At 36.6% G+C, this 23,015-nt stretch overlaps 1 protein-coding gene and 1 long non-coding RNA gene across 2 annotated transcripts in view; one reads left to right on the top strand and one right to left on the bottom strand.

Moving 5' to 3' along the window:
• LOC148114311 (uncharacterized) overlaps positions 1-23,015 on the top strand; it is an 82,000-nt gene that overhangs the window by 52,991 nt on the left and 5,994 nt on the right. The window lies entirely within an intron of this gene.
• LOC148114312 (uncharacterized) overlaps positions 4,173-23,015 on the bottom strand; it is a 28,465-nt gene continuing 9,622 nt past the window's right edge. Inside the window, exons 3-4 of the long non-coding RNA XR_015733976.1 lie at positions 17,788-18,028; positions 4,173-4,290 (exon numbers count right to left, since the gene is read on the bottom strand). This is a non-coding gene — a long non-coding RNA (uncharacterized LOC148114312). The remainder of the gene's footprint in view (positions 4,291-17,787; positions 18,029-23,015) is intronic.

The following is a 23,015-nucleotide window of genomic DNA, read 5'->3' on the forward strand; positions in this document are numbered from 1 at the left end:
GGGTGCACAGCTTTGTGAATTGCTTCAGGAAATTGGGAAGGAAAAAGAGCATTACTTCCATGCATTGCATTTTCCGGTGTTTTTCTCCTCAATTCCCTGAAGCAATTTGCAAAGCCGTGCATCCTCCTCCTCCTCCTCTGCAGTCTCACTTTGTCTTCCCTCCTGGCCAGATCCGTCTCCCAGGCCAGGAGCACAAGCTGACCACCCTCAGTCTGGGTTGTTTGGAGAAGGGGCAGACCAGGCAGTGAGTCACCTTGCCTTACACCTCTCACGCAGAAGCATCCATTTCGCAAGAGCATCGCCTCCATGTATCGTGTTTTCTGGCGTTTTCCTCCCTGATTCCCCGATGCAATTCGCACAGCTGCGCACACTCATGAAAATGCGGTGGTGGCAGTTTTCAGCCGGTTCCAAGCAGCACCCTAACAGTTTCTGCCACCCTCTCCCAGTGTGCGGACACCAAAAATGTGATGCTCATTTTTGGCAATGTGAGGATCCCCATCGCCTGAAACCACCAGAAAATGCAACACATGGAGGCCGACAACCTCCCAAGGGTGGCGGCCAGCGGGTGGGTGGGGCTACATTCAGACTATAAGATGCACCCAGATTTTCAGTCCCTTTTTGGGGATAAAAAGGTGCATCTTATACTCCAAAAAATATGGTAACTCTACTTTATTGCAAGATTACATTAACAGAATCTTGCCGGTCTGAATGTGTATTTCTCCTGATACCTTTGCAGCCAAAAGAAAGGTCCCATTTGAGTCACTTGCCACACCCAAGTTTCTTATTTACTCATTCCTCCCAGGAACACCTCCCAGCCCCCTATTGTGATGAGGTAGTGAGACTATTGTTGGCAGGGACTAAATTATTAAGGAAAATAGATTTCTCTAATTCATAGAAAATTAAATATCGTAACATTCTTATTTTTTTATTTTAAAGTAAGAAAATAAATTATTTCCACTAAGTTTAGTTCAATCCATCAAAAGTATTTTAGGTTTGCATGCTGCTTAAAAATGTAATGTATTCCTTAGATATAGGCAGTCCTTCATTTATGATCTGTTGCTTAGGCAAAGTTATACAGACCTCCCAGAAAGGTATGATTCAGATTTGAAGTTTTGATGGCTCTACCCTCCTATAGTCATGTGATTTTGGTTAAATGACAACTGACACACATTTACAAAATTTACAGCATCCCGCAGTCATAGGCCCACAATTATGAATATTTTTTGCCAGAAATGGGCATTATTTTTTGCTGGTTTCCAGTAAAAAAAACCTCATGTTATGGACAGTGGGTTTACATAACAACCATGGTGTTCATTTAAGAAGTGAACAATCAGAAAAAAGTTCGTAAAATTGTACCTGAGCACAATTTATGACCACATATCTGGGCTGAATTACATTCATAAGTTAAGGACTCTCGGTATACTTTACTCAAAGCTTCCAATGTTTTCATCTTTCTGTTTGCATGTCTTTAACTTTACTTTCACTGTATTTTTCCCCCTCGATTGTTTATTGAGTATTTCATAGGGAACAGATAACACTAGTATTTTATCTGGAATAGAAAAATACCAGCATTCAATAAACAATATGCACATGCACATACAGTTCAGTCTGTGCACTTTTTATTTGCTTGCATAGAGTAATACATACATTTATTCACAAAAAGGATTTCTTGAGGTAAATCAACTAGTAACTAACAACACTAGACTCAACAACTGCTTTGATCTCATCTTCTGCAACAGTTTAAATTCAATTTATGGATTACAAATAAAAGAACCATTCTCCAACAGCGACCACAGCATGATTGACTTTTGTCTCAACTTACACCCTCTCAAAAATCATCATAATGATGGGATTCCCAGTTATACTTTTAAAAAGCCAACTATGATCTCATAGACAATGAACTCTCATATCGTGATTGGCAAATTCTATTCTCTGGCTGTAATACTGCTGACGACCATTACAGCATTTTCATGTGCGAAGTCAAAAGAATCATTAAACTTTACGTACCATTAATATCCCTCAAAATCAGAAAAAATAAACTACCAATAGCAATAAGGAAATTACAATCCTGAAAAAAATCTCTTTGGCGAAAAAACAAAACTAACTACGTAGCTAACTTCAAAAACCACTACAAAAACTTATGCCAACAAATAAAGACTGAATGGACCAATTATCACATCAAGCAAGAAGAAAACCTTCTATGCACAAAATCCACCATGCCTTCTATAATTTTGTAAACAACAAACTTAAAGACTCGAGATCCATCCCACTCCTAAAAGGCCCAAACAATGAAGACTGTATTGACGAAACCGTTAAAGCCAATCTCTAACATGTTCTTTGGCTCAGTCTTTGTAAACAGAACAACACATAGCCAATATTTCCCAGTCGTACTACAGACAATTACAACGATTATGGTGATCTTATACATATTTATTTTACAGAAGACAATGTTGAAAAGGCACTATGCAATCTAAAATCATCTCTATCTATTGGACCTGATGGACTATGTGCATACTTCTTAAAAAAACTTTCCACTGCAATTGCAGAACCTCTAAGCATAATTTTTGAAAAATCTTTCACTACCAGCACCTTGCCCTACCAGTGGTCACAAACCAAGGTCATCCCTATCTTCATAAAGGGAGACCCTAGTCTAGTTGAAAATTACAGATCAATCTCTTTATTTTGCATCATCTGCAAAGTCATGGAATCAATCATTAACCTATCTATTACCCTCCACCTAGAGACAAACAGCCTACTTTCTAACAAACAATTTGGTTTCAGAAAAAAATTATCCTGTAATCTACAACTACTACATTGCAAAAAACATATGGGCTACACATCTCGATCAGGGCAAAGCAATAGGCGCAGTTTACATAAACTTCTGTAAAGCTTTTGATTCAGTGGTACACGACAAATTACTTCTAAAACTAAAATCCTATGGCATTTCTAGACTCCTACATAAATGGATAGCTGCCTTCCTGTCAAACAGACAATGTGGTCAAAATAGGAAGCACTCTATCAAATCCTGTAAATGTTAATAGTGGTGTTCTCCAAGGCAGTGTTTTAGGTCCAACACTCTTCATACTTTACATAAATGACCTTTGCGATCATATTAAAAGCAACTGTGTTCTCTTTGCTGACGATGTTAAATTATTCAATATCACCAACAATGCAACTACCCTTCAAAAAGGCCTTGACTATGTGTCAGATTGGTCTAACAAGTGGCAACTTCAAATCTCAACCAATAAATGCTCTGTCTTGCACATTGGCAAAAAAATAAAAAAAAAATAAAAACATAAAATACAAATTAGATGGACATGACCTTGTAGATGACCCTCACTCTGTCAGGGTCCTTGGAGTACTTATTTCTAAAGATCTAAGTGCCAGAGCACACTGTAACAACATTGCCAAAAATGCACTAAGGGTTGTTAACCTAATCTTGCGTAGCTTCTTCTCTGGTAATATTGTATTACTAACTACAGCATACAAAATATTTGCTAGACCAATTCTTGCATACAGCTCATCTGTCTGGAACCCGCACTGCATATGAGACATAAATACAATCGAGAGAGTCCAGGGATATTTTACGAGAAGAGTCCTTTATTCCTCTACCTGCAATAAAATACCTTATGCCACCAGACTCCAAATTTTGGCGTTAGACAACTCAGAACTACGCCGACTTCAGTCTGATCTAAGCATAGTACATAAAATTATCTGCCACAATGCCCTACCTGTCAATGACTACTTCAGCTTCAACCACAACAATACATGAACAAATAATAGATAAAGGTAAACCGCTCCAAACTCGATTGCAGAAAATATGACTTTAGTAACAGAATGGTCAATGCCTGGAATGCACTACCTGACTCTGTAGTTTCTTCCCCAAACCACCAAAACTTTAACCTTAAACTGTCTACTGTTGACCTCACCCCATTCCTAAGGGATCTGTAAGGGGCGTGCATAAGTGCACCAGCATGCCTACCGTCCCTATCCTAATATTCCTTTTTTACTTACTCTTTTCATGTATTCAAATTATGTTTATACTATTAACTGTTATCTTATATATGATTGACTAAAGAAATAAATAAATACTATAATTGTTATTTTAGTGGTTTCAGAAGGTTATACTTACCACATTGACATTAAAAGCATAAAGAAGATCAAAAGGAAGTGCAGCTATTAAATCAATGATAAACCAGGTAGTCACATAGTGGATACAAATAGATCTTGCTTCAAATATTACTTGGCCAGACTTGCTGACATATGTAGTTCGGAAATTTAAAATAATATCTGCTTGACAAAGAGAAAAGTAAGTATTAGAAATTCCAAAATTATTCCAAAAGAATAGTGTGTATTTTTTAATTTTCATTTAAATTAGTCATCTATAATTAATAGAGGAAATAAATTCGTGTTTTTTGTCAGTGCTATAACTTTGTCCATGCACCAAATACCATTATTTCCTAGTATTTCCTAGTTCTTTCCCATTTTAGCATTGACTTTCTTTTGTAGTTTTCCCAGTATGAAGCCATTTCATAACTTTAAGCTATACACTTTATGCTGCCCATCTTGCTAAACATAGAATAGAAACAGTTGGAAATATACTGCAAGATTGAAACCACAGGTAAATCTAAAAATGCTCAGTTTATTACTTGAAAATGCAGACTATATGCACTAAACCAACTTCACCTTCTTTTTCCTTAATACATTTCACTTAACCAGTTTAAATAATATATATATTTGAATGATTTTTGTGACCATCCAATGCATAAATAACTCTAACTTTATTCTAACTCATAAGGATGGCTTCAACTTGCACCATGCCATGATGACATTCATGTTGGAGAGAAACAGGAAGATGTAAAAATTTAAGTGCCCAGTTACAATATTAAAGAAAAACAAAAACAAAACCTGTGTCTAGCAGTTAGATTGTCAGTAAAGACAAGACGTAGATAAGAGAGCAACAACAAATACTACTGGGAAGGAGAAGAGTACAGGTAACAATCATTCAAAGTTATAATGGTCAGAGAAATGGTACTTTATGGCTTGTAAAGCATTTCTGGCCACACTATATATTTTTCTTTATATGAACCTTCAATTTGAGTTCCATTTCTAAAACAAACCTTATGGATTAAGACAAAAATGAAAAGCAATTATTACATTTCACAGTTTCTTTGTTACTGAAATTTAGAACATTCAGATAGGTGTCTGTCTTGCTTTTTCAAGAGACAACTGGACTTTCTGGTTTTTCTTTGAAGACATTTCGCTTCTCATCCAAGGAGCTTCTTCAGCTCTGATTGGATGGTTGGAAATGGAAGGATTTATACTCTTTGTAGGCAGCTGGCCATCTGCATTCTTTTAGCAAGTCGTTAAGGTCACCTGGAGGTTTATCTGTGTCTTCAGGATCACAAGAGTGGTGCAAATGGTTGTGGAGCCTTCTTGGGACTGTTGAAAGGACAGTGTTGAAAGACTGAAGATAGATGATGTGATATCCCTCCCCCGCTGTTGAGAGAGGGCTGTTCAATTTAGACACAGATGTCCCCTTGAACCTCTTTTTCAAACCAGCAGTCCTCTCTGTTAAAAATGTGGACTTTGCTGTCTTCAAAAGACTGGCCTTTGTCTTTTAAATGCAGATGGACTGCTGAATCTAGTCCTGAAGGGTTTGTTCTCCTATGTTGTGCCATGCATTTATGAAGTGGTTGTTTCCCCAATGTACAGATCTGCACATGCTCACTGCATTGTACTGCATTGTAATGCATATACCACATTGCTCTGTTTGTGATTGGGTGTTTTATCCTTGGGGTGCATAGGCTTCTGTCTTAGTGTATTCTTTGGTTTAAAGTGCGCATGTATGTTGTGTTGGCTGAAGATCTTCCTGAGCTTTTCTGATATTCCTGCAATGGATGGAATGACAACATTGCTTTGATTATTGTTCTCTTCATTGTCTGTTATAGAAGAGCTCATGTAGGGTCTTCATTGAGATTTGATGAAGGCCCACTTGGGATTGCCACACCTTCTGCGGACTTCCTTGATGAGTTTTAGTTATTTGTCTTTCCCATCTTTGCTGATAGGCAGGCCTTCAGCTCAGTGGTGTAGGGTTCTGATGACTTCCATTTTGTGTTCCAGTGGTTGGTGAGAATCAAAATGTAAATATTGATCTGTGTGTAAGGGTTTTCTGTAAACTTCAGTGTTAAGGCTTCTGTCTTCCTTAATGTGTATTGCACAGTCCAGGAAAGCTACATTATTTTCCTTAACCCATGTGAATTTGATATATCTGTCCATAGAGTTGTATTTTGGTGACTGCTTCCAATTCCTATGTTTTGATTTTGACCCAAGTATCATCCACATAGCTATACCAGTGAGGGGTAAAATTCCTGTGAAGGAGTCTAGGGCTTTGGTTTCTACCTCTTCCTTGTAGAGATTGGCCACAATGGGAGACATAGGTGAAGCCATGGTGCAACCATGTTTTTGCCTGTAGAAACCTTAATTGTATTTAAAATAGGTAGTGGTCAGACAGAGATCCAGCATCTAAATCACTGGCCTAAATGATTCACTAAAAGAATGCAAATAACCAGCTGTCTGCAAGGAGTATAAATCCTTTGATTCTCCATCATCCAATCAGAGCTGAAGAAGCTCCTTGGATGAGAAGCAAAACATCTTCAAAGAAAAACCAGAAAGTCCAATTGCCTCTTGAAAAAGCATCTTTGGGACAACCATGATCTGGATGATGAGAATCTCCATAGATATTGAGATCGGTGTTGAATAATTAATCATTATCAAGAAAGTATTTTTATTTCAGAATAAAGCAAATGTGACTTACACTTATTTGGTAATAGTGGTTTTAGTAGTGTAGAAGTACAGTAGTAATAGTATTTATTTATTTATTCGGTCAATGATCAGCAAATAACAATAACAGAGTGAAACAAATTGATACAGCATATACTAAAAAAGAAATCATATATAGATATTAAATTTATACTTCTATTACTGTATTAATACATTAATTACCTAAATCATGATACATTTAACAATTAAAAATAATATAAATATCCCTAGCAATGTATAATTGATAGAATAACTATCTAAAAGTGATATTCAGGGTAAAAGTAAGAACTTTCTAAAACAATACTTCTTTAATGATTTTTGTCTTATTTTCATTGTAACAACACAAAATTTGCAAAAATAATAGGTTTTAAATCCTGGAGAATATAATTTGCCTAATCTAACTGGTATTTATCTATTAGGGGCAAAATATAAACATAAATTATGTCTCTACAAAATTTGCAATGTAATTTGTGCAAGTTGGTTTCAACTTTCTTATTGTGACACAGACAGATGTATTCCACTATGCAGATTTTACTATACATGCGTTGGATGGAAGAACATTGCATCTGACTTTTAAAAAATGCTATTTTAAACTTAGATAATATTAGGTTTTGAAGATAACAAACTGGTTCTCATTTATTCCTATTTATCTGCATTCTGTTATGTTGGAACAGCCTGTTGACTTACATCTGAAATTCTACATTTATTATTCTTTAGATAATTAATTGTTTGGCTTGATCATAGCCTACTGATATAAAAAATAATATAGAAAAAGCCCATATGAAGTTAACCTATGCTCCATTGTCTGTTTCCAGGAGAAATTTATTAAAACTAAAGGGATCAGTCCAATTGGAAAGAATTGTAATGAAGTCAGTATACAATATTATTGCTATCTCCCAGTCTCTGACCTGTGGGCATTTGGAATTCCACTGGGAGCAGCTAAAAATGATTGCAACAATTTTGTTTGCACAGTTTCCAGCAATTTCTTCATATAAATTCCTCTTTATAATAATAAATTTGAGCCAATGTTTTAAAGCTACTAAGTGTTCTCTACCAGTATAAAAAAAATAGTTGAATAGTGTTTATCCACCTAAATTGCACCACCTGATTCTAACCAGCATTCCACATGCTTCTTGAGTGGAACTGACTCCAATTATTTAAATTTGTGAACCTGTGGTAGAGTTTCCATATACCCATCTTAGCACAGCAAAAACTCCCAATGCTTCTTTATATAACAATGCCATTATAAATTCCCAAACACCTGTTGGATTGAAAAGTGTAGTTGCAGCAACATTAAGGTAGACAAAACCATTGGCTCTCAGATTTTGATAAACTGAAAAATCTGATTTTTGCAAAGAAAGATATTCAACATTCCTGGAGAGTAGAGGGGCTATTTGATAAAAGTTTAATAGATATAGGATAACCATCTTCAAAATAATGTTCTAACATTATAGTGAAGCTATATTCAGAATAGGAAAGCTGAAAAAGCTAAAATAGTTTAAATATTGTAAAATAGGAAACTGTTGATCAGTTATCTACAGTTTGCTAATTTCTATTTTTTATGCATCCCATAGTTAGGCTTATAGTCACATTGCTTTTTGCTACAGTACTGATAAATCCAAGCAACAACATGTTAATTATCAAATAAAAATTTAAATTGTGACATGTATCTCAATATTTTCATATCCTACAAGATAAAAACCATATATTGCCCTTAAACTAATCATATAATTCTGGTAGATGTCAAATTCCAAAGATCAAAGGAATTTTGCAAGAAAGTGGAGCTGCTGGTATAATTTCTCCTAAATCCAAACACTGCATGTTTTTATTTTTTGCTTTAATATTATTTTTTGCTTTAATTATAAAATTATAATTTTAATTATAAGAGCCAAGGTTGCGCAGTGGTTAGGGTGCAGTACTGCAGCTACTTCAGCTGACTGCTAGTTCAGCAGATCAGCGGATCAAATCTCACCGGCTCAAGGTTGACTCAGCCTTCCATCCTTCCAAGGTGGGTAAAATGAGGACCCAGATTGTTAGGGGGCAATATGCTATTTAGTATACTGTCTTTGGTGTAAGCTGCCTAGAGTCCTCGGAGAGTAGGCGCCATAGAAATATGACTAATAAAATAAATAAATAAATAATTCAAGCAGGTATTCTCAGTCAAAAACATAGGTTTCTGTCATTTTCAAATTTACAGGTAGATCATTGGAGTCCAATTTATCACTTTCAATTTGTCCAGTTTTGCATCTGCTGTGTTTTTCATACTTCCAAAGGAAATTCACATATGATCATTTATCCTTATACGTGTGTATGTATTCCTAGTATGGATATTTTCCAAGTAATTTCACTAGTCCATATTTTGTATCAATCTTTACATTTTTTCAAGTAAGAGCTAGGTTTGGTCTAATGGTCAAGGCACGAGGTTAGAAAACAGGACATTGGGGGGAGGCAAGGGGGGGCAATAGCATACTCCAATTCATGCTCTTATCATCTCACAGCATCTATTTCTTGGTGTGTGAAAACTATTTCATCAGAGTAACACTTATATCATGGCTGCCAATGTATTTCCAGGTAAATTTAAAGGCCTTTGGAATTGAGGCCTTGTTATCTGCAGGACCATCTTTTTAAGTGGAATCTATCTATCTATGCATGTTCAGATTCCTCTCACAAAAAATGTCAGTATGGTGGGAATTCAGAGGTGAAAATTTTTGATGGCTTTCCTGGCTCTCTGAAACAGCATGCTACAAAAGATTCTGATGGCTCCCCTTATGTTAATCATTAGTAAGGCAACTAAGACTGACTTTTAAAGTTACATTTTGCTTGACAACATTAAGAACATTTTTAATGTTACGGCTGCTTTTAAGGTTTTTAAAAAAATGGTTATTTCATGATTAAATTTTATTATTATTATTATTATTATTATTATTATTATTATTATTATTATTATTATTATTGAGATTCATTGATTGAGTGGAATATACTGTAACTCTCAAAAATAAACAAATACTTGATTCCTTGCAAATCACAATTCAAATAATGAATTGACAGGCCCTGGTAATCACATTTGTAATTAAGCATAATTAGGGGCACTGACATTTCCAACTCTTCACTAAGGTTTCAATTTAACTGGCCACAGACATGCTTTGATAAAATAATGGTAATTATTTTCACATTAACTTTTTTAATTGATTTACTTTATTTTTAGTCAGTTTGGAATTGAGAGTGAGACAGCAGCACTCTAAATCAGGATTAATGTCAGAGGGAGGGAGGGAGGGAGGGAGGGAGGGAAGGAAAGGAACGGAGGAAGGAAGGAAGGAAGGAAGGAAGGAAGGAAGGAAGGAAGGAAGGAAGGAAGGAAGGAAGGAAGGAAGGAAGGATGTAAATTGACAGAACACAAATCAGTTTGCAGAAAATTACTACACCTTCCCTGGATATGGTTAAAGTGATTGCATAGGCAGCTAAGCAGAAGAGAGATGGGCAAATTCAGCTTCTGTGCCCAGAGGTGTGCAAATATCATCCTTGAATGTGCACACACAGCATCTGATGCTAATATGGTTTTTGACAAGCATGTCAGGTTTTATAATTGCTTTTTCTCAGTCCTACTGCCTGATTTGCTTATAAATATACATAAGATAGAAATTCCTTTTTGTGACCATCTATTATGTCAGCAGAGTATTGCCACTGAAGAGCTTCTGATGCAAAGCAGTCAAAGATTTGGAACATTTCTCTTGGGTTTATTGTTCTTTACTACTTTTCCTGTCACTACCACCACTTGCATCCCATCAGTAATAACAGAACGTTTAAAAACTTTTTTCAACTAAAGCTTTCTCATTTACATTTTTTACTATAAATGAATAGCCATTATTCTACAAATTCACATTTACAAATGATTAATTAGACTTGAGCTTCTGAATATCTCAAAACTGACACATATATTTAATTGGTGTCATTGCCATTCATAATGTTTGGATGGAGGGGAAGGGCATTCTTTTAGGCACTGAGGCATGGTGAGATTTTGATATATTTTTCATAGATATTTTCTTCAGTTTTTCAGTTGATTTACATTTTTGCAGTCTACTTTGAAATAAAATCAGGACAATATTAAAACTTGATTTATTAATTGGATTTGTATTTATTTATATGAAGTTATATTAATTCATTTCATTTGACTCCTGGAAATGGAGTCAAATAACAATAATTATTTAAACATCCTATAAGCAAAAGAAAAAAGAAAAAGATTTTAAACACATACCCCATTTTCAAGCATGTTTCTCAAGACCAGCAAATTGAACATTAGCCACTTAATATTTCTATAACATAATCCGTAAGCTTTTTATTATTCTTATACACTATTATGGATTTAGAAATACAGACCTTCCTTGATCTATACTGACATAGTCCCCTTTCTATTTGATATTATAGTGTCTACCTATCATTGTATTTAAACAAACACAAATTGAGCAGGGCCACATTTTATTCACAGTTTCCTCCAGAAAATATATGCATGGGATTCTCAGTGATGCATACCAGCATAATTCACAGTACTGTAAACAGTTCCTGCTATTTAGTAACCTTGGAGTTGAACCTGAACCATTCATGCCTAATGTAACAATTGGATCCCTCAAACAATTCCACTGATGCAGAATAAATACCAAAGCCTTTTTAATGTGCTTTATCACTAATAATTTTTGTGTTCCTGTAAAAGCACCTTGCTGTGTGTTTTAGCCATGGACTTATTCATAATTGTAGCATCAACATCACATCAAACAATGACTGATGTCTTGTACCTAGTTGATGAGATCCCAGTTATGCTATACAGGCTGGCTGACTGCCTGTTCTTGCAGTTAGTCCTCCCATCTCCCATCCCATCCCCCAAGTTCAACAATTATCTTTCCAAGAGTCTTTCTTGTAATTGCTGCTGCTGCTGCTGTTGAAAATTAGAAGAACAAATCCTGGCACTGAACAGCTACCCTTGCAAAAATAGTTTTCCTCCTGTGATCGTTGGCAGGAGCAATAACAAACAGGATCAATGTTAGCATCTCAGCACAAGCACATTGGAGCTCATTGGAGCACATCTCTTTTCATTTGTTTGTTTACTTAGTTAAAACAAAAGAGGCTAATTATATTATGCTTTAAACAATATACTATACTTCCTACAAGAGAATGATGCTTCTTTAGTAATATATTTCTTACGAGGCCAGTTCAGAACAAACTTTATTAAATTCCCTTAGTCATGATAATGGACTGATTTAGGTGAATTTAAAACTCAAAATTCTACATCTTCAGGTCACTTATAATGAGTTTGAAAGACAGGTATGTTCAGGCCCTAAAATTACATCACACCATTGCTTGCTGTCGTAGTTTTCTTTAACCTAGAGTTCTCCAGATGTGTTAGACTACAATTCCTGTGCTGAGTAGAAATTATGAAAGTTGTGATTAACAGTTTTGGATTTTTAGAGGTGTTATTAGCTCAATTCACTCATTGCTGCGCTGGTTTGTTACCATCCTAGAATGGAATGTTTGCAAATGTCTCCATCCTCTGTAAAATTCTGCAAGACTCTGTCGAAATTGATAACAAAACCTTTTCTTTACAATTACAATTTCATGCAAGCCTACACTGCTAACTCATTAATCAGATAATTGGTTTGTGAAAGTCCTCTATATTTGTCCAGGACACGATCCTGATGAGAAAGCTATCCCAATCCTGAAGTGTTTCCATCTCCAAGAAAGGAACCTCTTTAATTTCTTCAAGTTGAATTTACTAATATCTCTGACCAGCAACAAACTTATTCGGTCTTCATGTCAAAACATATTTATATGAGAGTCTCCTGTTCAGTCTCCTATCTGTAAGTTGTTTTCCAAACATTTCATTACAAGGCTAGGTAAAATCTTCAGCGGAGTTTAGGAGATGTCAAGTGTGTGTTCTTCTGTTTATCTCTGTTCTTCTGCTTTAGGTGTTGTTGTTATTGTTGTTGTTGTTGTTGTTAGTTGCGAAGTCATGTCCGACATATCATGACCCCATGGACAACGTTCCTCCAGGCCTTCCTATCCTCTACCATCCTCTGGAGACCATTTAAGTTCACTCCTACTGCTTCAGTGACTCCATCCAGCCATCTCATTCTCTGTTATCCCATTCTCCTTTTGCCCTCAATCTTTCCCAGCATTAGGCTCTTCTCCAGTAAATCTTTCCTTCTCATTATGTGGCCAAAGTATTTGAGTTTCATCTTCAGGATCTGGCCTTCTAAAGAACAGTCAGGGTTGATTTCCTCTAGGACTGACTGGTTTGATCGCCTTGCAATTCTTTGGCGCTCAGCCTTTCTTATCGTCCAACTTTCATAGCCATACATTGCAACTTTAGGTGTGGGTGTGTCAAATGAGGTTCTTGTGATGGGTTTTATGATAAGGAGATTACATCAGGTTAGGGGCATTGGGAGGTGAACTGTTGGTGGGGGGGAATTGCACAGGTTGATTGAGGGTCGGTGCTGTCTCTTGTTGGCTGTGTGGTTGATTTAGATTCTGAGGGGTTCATAGCAGTGATGAAATCTGAACCAGTTTGCCACCGGTTCACTGCCTGCACATGCAGGTGTGCGCCAAATGCGCACTGCATGCGTATGCACAGTACACAAACACACAATTTGCATGGAAAAAGGAGACTTGGTAAGTTAAGTAGAACAGCAAGGGGGGAATAGTTGTGCTGCACAATTTAGATTCACTAGAAAGTAGGATTTCCTGCCTAGACCGGTAGTTTTTATCACTACCGGTTCTCCTGAACCAGTGCATACCAGTAGTATTTCACCACTAGTTCATAGGTTGGTTGTAGATCAATGTGTCTGTTGATGGAATTGCTTGTGGAGTGCCAGGCTTCAATGAACTCACAAACGTAGCAGGTAGTAACATGGCCAATTATTTTTGTGTTGCTTCAATCGAACTGGTGCTGTCAGTGTGGGGAGATAAAGGATTTGGGATCGTGATGTTTGACTACCAGCCGGTGTTCGGGGATCCTGATTTTTAATTGATGTGATGTTTTTCCCACATAGAAGAAGTTGTAATGATTGCAGTTGATAACCGCATGCTGGTTAGCCGATTTTTGGGCCTTCCGGGCCCACCAGAAGTCGTAAACAAGCTGTTTCTGGCCCCTGGAGGGCCTCTGGGGGGGAGGCCCATTTTTGCCCTCCCTAGGCTCCTAGAAAGGCTCTGGAGCCTGGGGAGAGCAAAAATGGGTCTTCCGGTCCCACCAGAAGTCGGCAAATGGGGCTTTTCTGGCCTCTGGAGGGCCTCTGGGGGGGTGGGAAAGGCCATTTTTGCCCTCCCCAGGCTCATAGAAAGCTTCTGGCCCCTGGGGAGGGCAAAAAACTGGTCTACAGGGCCCCATGCCATCGCGTGCCAAAAGCGGAGGGAGCGCAGGGGGGTCACACACACATGCACAGGGGGATGGGGCACATTGAATTATGGGTGTGGGCATGCGTGCATGTGACACCCCCCCATGCTCCCTTTGCTTTTGGCACACAAGGGCAAAAAGGTTAGCCATCACTGGTATAGGGTTTCCAGCTTGAGCAGGGTATTGGACTAGAAGATCTTTAAGGTACCGTCCAACTCTGTTATTCTGTTAAATATTTCTTGAATTTTTTAAAAAAATGTTAGCATTTTAAAAACCTTTTGTTCTATCCTATTCTAAGAACTTGTCAGACTGAAAATCTTTAAAATCTTTAAAATGTGATTTCCCATCTGTAAACTGAAACTGTACAACTATCAATATTCTATATTTTTTTTTAGCATCTGTAGACCAAGTATAACTTAGGTAACATTCACCTAAATGTTGTTAAATAGTCAATTGCATAACATCTATTACATCTCTTTTAGAATAGCAATAGCAATGGCAATAGCAATAGTACTTAGATTGTATACTGCTTCACAGCGCTTTACAGCCCTTTCTAAACAATTTACAGAGTCAGCATATTGTCCCCAGCAATCTGGGTCCTCATTTTACCGACCTTGGAAGGATAGAAGGCTGAGTCAATCTTGAGTCAGTGAGAATCAAACTGCCAAACTACAGGTAGCCAGCAGTCATTAGAATCAACCACTGTGCCACCATAAATCATAACTACAATGTTCCATACTTTTGTAAGTATGGAAAACTATAGTATGAGACAACTATTGATTGTGCTGTAGCTTTATATTATTTATACAATGTATTTTATTCTGAAATAAGATTCCATTATCTGTAATATTGTATGAAAACTAACATTAGCCTTATTTATCTTTTATGCTTGCTAAGTTTCTGAACATATTTAAATCTCTTTAACAAACATAGAAGCCATTAGAAATATGCAGCTACTGTTAATTGGAAATTTATGTGAGACAAATTATCTATCTAAACCAAGCTTTTCTACCCAATTCTTGGGAGACTTACTGTGTCACTACTATAACGGTACAAGTACAGTTCTTTCAAGCTATACAAACACATAGAGTTAAGGGACAGGATTGGTCTCATTCAACTTTCAAAGTATATTCACCATGAGATTTGACTCTCTAGTCTTTTCCATCCAAGATTTCTATATGGTTTCATTCTCAGTGTTTATTAATATAGTATCAACCAGAGTATGCAGTACAAATCCATAGATTACATATCTTTTCCAAGATAATTTTTAAACTCATAGCCATTTCATAATCGCTGGAGTACCTTTATTGAAAACCCTATAACCTCTAATAGTTCCCTGTACTAATGGCAAGTCCATTACACATTTCAGTTCTTCATTCTCTTTTCAGGGATAATATAGGAATCTGAATGGAATGCCAATATTTAGAACACAAATAATTTTGAAACTTTTCTACAATACACAAAATACAATTTATGAAATTAAAGTTTTACAGAAAGAAAAGGATTTTTGTCCTACCAACATAAAACTGAAACTCACAGGAACAAATAAATGCTGACTTCAGCAGAAACCATTTTAAAACCATTTTAGACTATGATAACATACTATATGTAGGCTGTATTTAACTTTCAGAAACATAAACTTCTGCAAGATGCAGCTGCACAGATAGGTCTAGGATTACTCAGTACAGTGAATTTGCCGCATGATAATTTGCTGCACAACTCTTGTATTTCTGGATTGACTTCCTTTTTATTATTATTGGACATGGTTCCACTGAAATTAATTTAACTTTTGCATTTGTTGAATTGTCCTGCAGCGAGTTGTCCTGCGGCACATTGGTCGCAGTGAGTTGGCCGTGGCAATTTGCCCCATTCTGATGCAGGTAGTAAATGGTGCCAAATATATGCACCTGTGACACCGCTTCTGCATAAGCTGCATTGAGTACCAGTGTCTTTCTGGGTTCAATTCAAAGTTATTACCCTTAAAGCCCTACAAGATTTGGGACCAGTATCCAAGAGGGATCACCTTTTTCTAAGAGTCTCTACTCATCCAACCAAATCTAGTGGAATGGGCATACTACAGATCTAGGTGCAGAGTCATTGCTAAAGATTTATATCAAATTTCAGACACTATCATGAAATTCTCACTTCACCACAATTAAACTCCCCCCTCCCCCAGATCTGCATGTGAATTGAAAGGAAGAGCTATCCCAAACATGGTACAGTATTTGAACAATCACTTTTTGATAGTTTAGTGGGAAATAGGGATAGCAATTGTGTAAGTGAAAAAGGGAACAATATATTTTTAAAAGTAGATTTTTAGAAAAATCTTTTGATCTATTTAGGATCTAATACCAGATTTTGCAACAGAAAACAAAGAATCAAAGAATAATTGTAATCATGGCAGAAAGCAAAACTCAGCAATTTCTCTTTGTAGAACTGTAATGTACAGCTACCTCATGAGTGTTGCAAAAATAAAATGCTTGTGGTCACCAAGCAGTGCCCTATATGGACTCTGCTTCTCTTACTCTGCTCCAGTAAGGAAATTTAACAAGTCTTGCATTAAATTATACTTCTGCAGGTTCTCTTTTGGCTTGTTTACTTTTGCTCATCCCAAGAATCCCTTCTGAGCATGATATTATTTAAGTTGGGTCATGCAAAAGACACATACAAGGGTAGCAAAAATAATCTCACCAATCATATGCTTTAATAGCAAATATGGCTCAGTATAAATAAATGTGATGTAATGGAAGGATACCATATGTGTGAAAATGAAAAATTAAATTCTCTGAATTGGTAATGAGCAGGCTATCTTTATTTTCTAAAGAGCAGGAATTACAAGTTATTAATATGATTCTTACTTAAGCCAAAATGGCATTATTGGTGATAAAAATGAAAACAAAAACTCAAACTCAAAAATCCCATTATATTTGATACATTTTTCTTCTAACAATTAAGGTTCTTTAAGAATAGAGATAAAGAAATTATCACAAAGGAATTACAAGATAAAGAGGAACACGATTACTATCTAGTATGGGAAAAGTGGTACACTTGGTTGGAAGATAGAAAAGGGAAAAAAGACTAGGAAGTAATGGGAGTGACCTAATATAGAAATAGGAACATAAACTACTAATGCAGGTTAACAGTGAATTACAAAGACAGATATAAGAGAAAGACCAAACAAGGAGGAGTCAAAAGCACAAACAAGAACATACATTACTGTTGCGACAACTTTGATAAGATGTGTATTTGAATTCTTTTCAATGTTTACATGTTTTGTATGTTTTGTTGTTACTTGTATTTAAATAAATAAAATTTAAAAAAAGAATAGAGATATTCCTAATACACATTAGATTCACATCTGATCTGTTTTATTTTGCCTAGTAGTATGGGTAAGCATACTAGAAAATATTCTTCACCCACATTCAAAATCCATTAAACTGAAAGGAATTTATGCTTAAATGCATACAGAAATCAGATACATAACTTTTGATCACATTGCAAGCTTACCTTTACAGAATTTTGTTAGAAAATCTACAGTTATTTGCAGAACTAGTAATGGTAATGTCAGAAAGAATGAAATACCTTACCTATGATAAACAGTATCTCCACTGCAATGTCACTGACTGTTGTGCTCCGAGTTGTAGATAGATCATCATTGCCAATAAAACAAACATTGTAAGGTACAGTTACAGCAACATAAAACGTTGCTAGTAATATAAGCCAGTCCCAGCCAGCTTTAAAAGTACTAAAATGCAAAAGTATGAATTTGGACTTTTTTGCATCTGAAACTTTATATTCCGGAAATGCTGGTTTATCTACAAAAACATTCTGAAAAAAGAAAGAGAGGAAAAAGGTAATTCAGATCAATTTGAAGTGCTTTGGATGGCTATTTATAAAAGTCATTTTAGTAACCTTCAGTTGTTTTGAAAGCTTTTGTACCCATTGTATACATTTTGGATATGTTTGTCCTGATATTCATTCAATCCTTCTTTCATAGTTTCTTTTGCAAGTAACATAAATTCTGAGGTGAATTTGTGCAGCTTTCCTTTTAATAAAATTAAGGATTTAATTGGGTTTAGAACTGAACAAGAAATACTTTTCATAATTAAAATACAATTGTATATCACGACAGAATCTGGGATTTTATGAAATAATTATGTAGTGAATATGGGGCGGGGAGGGAGACAATAATTTTTAGTAGGAAAGATAAGTTGCTTATATTTGCATAGTTCCTGAAACCTGTATTTCATATGGAAGACAGCTATTCTCATTCAGCAAAGGAGAGAATGTTTCCATGCTTGAAATCTGCATCTCTTAGAAACCTGTTAAAATGTTATAACTGGCAAAACACTAGCAGGCTACTGTATTAATTTTGGAGCCCTCTCTCAACACAGCTTCAATGAGATAATAGATTTAACCTCTGCTCTTTGTCTTACATCTTATTACTGCAAATTCCTCCTTCCATTCTTCCAATTTGAATTTCTTCTTTCACTTTGCTCATAATTTCCCCTGGGCAAGAGTCACCATCTTTCTGGAAATGTGCTAACTCTGCATCCCATCTTTGCTTGCCTCAACTTTGGAACACTTTTGCATCAACCTGGTAATTCCACTAATTCTGCTTGAAGAGAAGGAAAGCACACTCTCTAGCATTCATTCATTGTCTGATGGCTTCCTAGAATTATAATCTACATGTTGTATTATTTTACCAAAATTTGTATTCTCAAGAGAATGAAAGAAAATATGAAAAGAAGCGATTATCATACAATGGCAGAGAAACTCAAAAGAACAATTGTTACAGTGAAAGTCCTAAATTGAATGATATATTGGTATTTCAAGTCTGGATACATCCATCTGTGAAAATCTATTACAAACAGTCCTTTTACACCGAACAGTCATTTCATGTTATACCAAAATGTATACAATGGAGCTCTTTAAACCAGATTTCATTGATTTCGTTCAATCTTCTCCTAGAATGACTAAATCTGTCTTTGTTTTTAGAAGTAGCATTTTAGAACTCTGATAGAGTATGCATTAGGTTTAAACATAATCTCACTAGGACAACACTTTTAAATCTCATTAAATTTCAATGCAAATTTTAAGTAAATACTTATATTTTATTCCTCATATGATTATGTTAATTAATGTCTGATTTTTATTACTTAATATACTATTCATATTTGCATAATTAAATTACAATTCAGAAATCAGTAAAACATTATTTAAAACACAGTCCTAATATATTATACACAATTCTTGGGGGCAGGCAGAAATACTTCCTGTTAGGATAAATTCAGTCCCAACAAGTATCATCTTATGCATCTTCTACTCAGTGGGATCTTCTATAACTTATCCAGCAGTATTAATCAAAGTCTTCCTTACAAGTATTACATAATCACTCCATGTGGATTAAACTAGGATTCCCATTTTTTAAATCTTTAAATTTAGACAATAATTAATATTTTGAGCTCTGCCAGTTTTCACCTAGACAAACTGGTAAATATTAAATTTGGTAAATAAAAACAATCTCAGCTTTCTATTATATGAAGAAAATATTTAATATTTCCTTTTATTTTAGTAGTGTTCAAAATAGCTATGAGGACTTTTATCTCCAGCTACAGGTAGTCCTCAATTTACAACAGTTTATTTAGTGACCATTTAAAGTTACAATGGTACTGAAAAAAGTAACATGACCATTTTTCACAGTTATTACCTTTCCAACATTCCTGTGGTCACGTGATCAAAATTCAGATGTTTGGCAACTGGTTCATATTTATAACCGTTGTTGGTTCTTAGGGTCACATGATCCCCTTTTGTGACCTTCTGATAAGCAAAGTCAATGGGGGAGCCAGATTCACTTAACAACTGGGTTACTAATTTATCAACTGCATTGATTCACTTAACAGTGGCAAGAAAGGTCATAAAATGGGGCAAAACTCACTTAACAAATGTCTCCTTTAACAACAGAAATTTTGGGCTCAATTATGGTCGCAAGTTGAGAACTACCTATATAACCAAAGAACTATCAGCTACCATAATGTATAGAGAATCTATTCTATGGAAAGTAAAATCATTTAACTGAAGATAAATAAGAATTCCATAGAGAATTCTGTAGACTATAGAAGTTGTTTTCAGGCATCATTCATGGAGGTAACCGAAAATAGCCAAAGTGGAAATGCAACAACAAAGTAATTTATTTACCAGAAGACACAGTTAAACATGCACCCAAATATAGGAGTTCCCTTCCAAAAGGTGTCAGGGTTAAATAGCTCCTGCTGAGCTAAGCTAAAACAAAGAGTGTATTTTTTGCTCTAATTGTCAGCTGTAGTAACTTAGAGATGAGGGTCATGGACATTTTAGAGCTGAGACTATTACACTAAATAGATGTAAATCAGTTTCTTTATTTTATTTACCTACACATCTATTTTAGTCCCGCAGGGAAATTGTGTATAGGTTTTATTTACAAGTGATTTGACCTATCAGTTAAGGCAAGACTGCAAGTAATAAACAGCTATAAATACCTCTTATTTTATCTTTGTAAGAGCATTGTATAAGTGTAACTTATTGAATTTTTAAAAAAATATTATTGCTTTGGTTCAGTCAAAATATTCATAAATTTTTGTCAAACGAGAATTTAGTAACTTGCACTATCTACAAAAAAACCATAAAACTTACAGCAGCCACATTGCCAAAAAAGGCCAAATTTCTCCTTAATAAATAAAAAGAGAAATGTTATGCCTAGCAAACTTTATAGAATGATGTTATCAAAGATATATGAATTTAAGAAGGATAATGCAAGAGGCTAAGACATACAATTTCCACCTCCCCCATCTCACTGGGACAGAAATTTTGGCAAATAGGGTATTATGAGATTTGTTCATCATTGTTCCCTTGTTTTTTACATTGATTGGAATATTGCATTCAGTTTTGGCACCACATTTTAGAAAGGACACTAACAGACTAGAGAGTTTCCAGAGGATTGCAACCAAGCAGATAACAGGGATGGGGGGAAAAAGGAAAGAAAAAACTGATGTGGAACGTATACTGGTATTTTAGGTATATTTATCCTGAAAAAAAGAATATTGGAGACCCATGATAGCTGTCTTCAAGGATCTGACGGAATTATTACTATTATTATTATTATTATTATTATTATTATTATTATTATTACTACTATTATTCTTATTAAAACTTGTATACCACCCTTCTCCTTTCGGACTCAGAGCGGTGAACAGCCAAAATAAAAACATTTATACATAACATTAAAATTAAAAACAGATTTAAAATAATTAATAAATTTGGTCCATAATTTAAAATTTGTCAATTTAAAATCAGTATCAAAATTTTAAAAACCAACCCTAAAATCAAGACAGACCAGCTAACTGAAAAAAGTAAGTTTTTAGGGCCCGATGAAAATTCCTGAGGTCGGAGATCACTCGTATCTCTGGGGGTAGATTTTTCCAAAGGGTAGGTGCCACCACAGAGAAGGCTCTCCTCCTGGGGGTCACCAGCCGGCATTGTCTGGCCAACGGCACCCTGAGGAGGCCCTCTCTGTGGGAGCGAACCGGCCGGTGGGAGGCTATTGGTGGCAGAAGGCGGTCCCGTAAGTACCCCGCCCCAAGCCATGGAGCGCTTTAAAGGTGATCACCAACACCTTGAAGCGCACCTGGAAGTCCACTGGAAGCCAATGCAGCTTGCGCAGGAGAGGAGTCACATGGGAGTGTCCCGTCGCTCCCATAATCCCCCACGCGGCCACATTCTGCACCAGTTGGAGCCTCCGGGTGTACCCTAAGGGGAGCCCCATGTAGAGAGCATTACAATAGTCCAGACGAGAGGTGACGAGTGGAGTGACCATGCGTAGGGAGTCCCGGTCCAGAAAGGGGCGCAACTGGCGTATCAGGCGAACCTGATAAAAAGCCCCCCTGGCCACGGCCGTCATGTGCCCTTCTAAAGACAGCCATGTGTCCAGGAGGACACCCAAGTTGTGGGCCCTCTCCGTGGGGGCCAATGATTCACCCCCAATAACCAGCGATGGCGTCAGCTGGCTATACCGGGACGCCGGCAGCCACAACCACTCGGTCTTGGAAGGGTTGAGTCAAAGCCTGTTTCTCCCCATCCAGACCCGCACGGCCTCCAGGCACTGGGACATCACTTCCAAGGCATCGTTGGGATGGTCTGGGGTGGAAATTACAGCTGAGTATCATCAGCGTACTGATGGAACTCCACCCCAAAACCACGGATGATCTCACCCAGCGGCTTCACATAAATGTTGAACAGGAGGAGCGAGAGGACCGACCCTTGTGACACCCCACAAACAAGGCGCCTTGGGGTCGACCGCTGCCCCCCTGTCAACATGGATTGTGACCGGTCGGAGAGATAGGAGGAGAACCACCGCAAAATGGTGCCCCCCATTCCCAGTCCCTCCAGCCGGCGCAACATGATACCATGGTCGATGGTATCAAAAGCTGCTGAGAGGTCTAATAGGACCAGGATAGAGGAATAACCCCTATCCCGGGCCCATGCAATGCCATGCAAAAGATGGGGTAGACTTGTTCATTGTGGTTCTGGAAGTCAAACAGGAAATTATGGCCTTAAATGATCAGGAAGCAGATTTCAGCCAAATATCATAAAAATATACATTAATGGTGGAAATTTTCAATGTGGAATACACTGTCTTGGAAGATGGTAGACTTTAAGCATTTAAGCAGAAACTGGCTGGCCACCTGTTTGGGAGTCTCATAGTAGCATATATCTACACAGAATAAGGGACTGAACTAGAAGATTTCCTAAATTTCCAACTACTTTCCAAGTACTATGA

This window comes from Pantherophis guttatus, chromosome 4 (assembly GCF_059756535.1).
Source record: "Pantherophis guttatus breed Tessera chromosome 4, ASM5975653v1, whole genome shotgun sequence".
Lineage (NCBI taxonomy): Eukaryota > Metazoa > Chordata > Lepidosauria > Squamata > Colubridae > Pantherophis > Pantherophis guttatus.